Here is a 1,434-nt window from a genome sequence, read left to right on the forward strand (position 1 = left end):
TCATCAAAATTCATTCAAATAAAAACTTAAACCATGATGCTGAACCGCATCTCAACTCAGTGGATTTCTGTTCTTTGTGTCAGTTTATGAATGAAAAGTCTTTATTGAATGTTTCATGCGTGTCAGAACGAGCTCTTTACTGACTACTAGTGGATGATCGAGGGATTGTCGAAATCTTAACCCTCACTAATGGCTCTAGTATTAACAAATGAACGCATATGAGGAACATATGAAAAACACTTGTTGAGGTCAGAGGTCATGGATAGTGGATTTAGCCTATACCGATAACTAAGGTGGAGGGAAAGACCAATAACCGATTAATCAGCCGATAGTTTTTAAAATACATTTATAGAACGTCAAATTTTGTTTTATTATTTCTTACTATGGCGGACAAAGAAGAGTCCAAATTGAATAAAATGCAAATGCAGTTTATTGTTCAACCAAAATCCCCAAAATAACCAGAAGCATGACGTGCATAACACGGGACTTTTAAATATAAACAAGCCTGAAACACACCGCAGACTCTCAAACATCTCGGTTACGTACGCACCTCGGTTCCCTGAGACGAAGGGAACGAGACACTGCTTGCTAACACATATGGGGAGTTGTCCTTCTACACAACCTAGTTGAAACCTATCTAAAATAATGCCAATATTCCAATATGTGGTGCACAAACACTATTCCCCCCTCTGACTGAGGGACAAGGAGCGCATCGCTCGCACCTCAGAAGAACTCTGAGACTCGAACTGGTGTCTCCGGCATTGAAGGTGGGTGCACTAACAAGGAGGCTAAAGGCTACAGCCTCTAGCGTCAGTCGCTAGTGCACCTCTTGAGGTCAGGAGAGTGAGGTTTACACTCTGTTACCACTGTTACACACCCCCCTAAACCTCACTCCCATCCGGGTCATGGCACCATTTTGATGATCCTGTTCTACCCGCTCCATACGAGACTCGAACTGGTGTCTCCGGCATGATAGGCGGGTGCACTAACAAGGAAGCTAAAGGCTACAGCCCCTAGCGTCAGTCGCTAGTGCATCTCTTGAGGTCAGGAGAGTGAGGTTTATACACATTGCACAGCTATCTATCAGCTGACCACCGTTACACTCACCCCCCTAAACCTCACTCCATCCGGGTCACGGCATGGGAGTGACATGGTATTGTCATCATCCCCAGAGACAGAACCACCAAACGAGATGAGGCCATGCGAGATTGAGGGGCTCGTGCAGCGTGTGCCGGCACGATGTCCACCTCAAATTCATCGTGCTTGACCTCAACTAAATTCAACTATCGCCACCGATTAATCGCTAAAACCGAGATATCGATCTACCTCTAGTTGAGATCCAAATCAAATATATATTTTTATATAGCTTATAAATAGGTTTCTCCAAAACATGCTGAACAAAGATACCGAAAAGTTTATTTTAGGCTAGCGGTC

This window comes from Xyrauchen texanus, chromosome 44, assembly GCF_025860055.1.
Source record: "Xyrauchen texanus isolate HMW12.3.18 chromosome 44, RBS_HiC_50CHRs, whole genome shotgun sequence".
Classification (NCBI taxonomy): Eukaryota; Metazoa; Chordata; class Actinopteri; order Cypriniformes; family Catostomidae; genus Xyrauchen; species Xyrauchen texanus.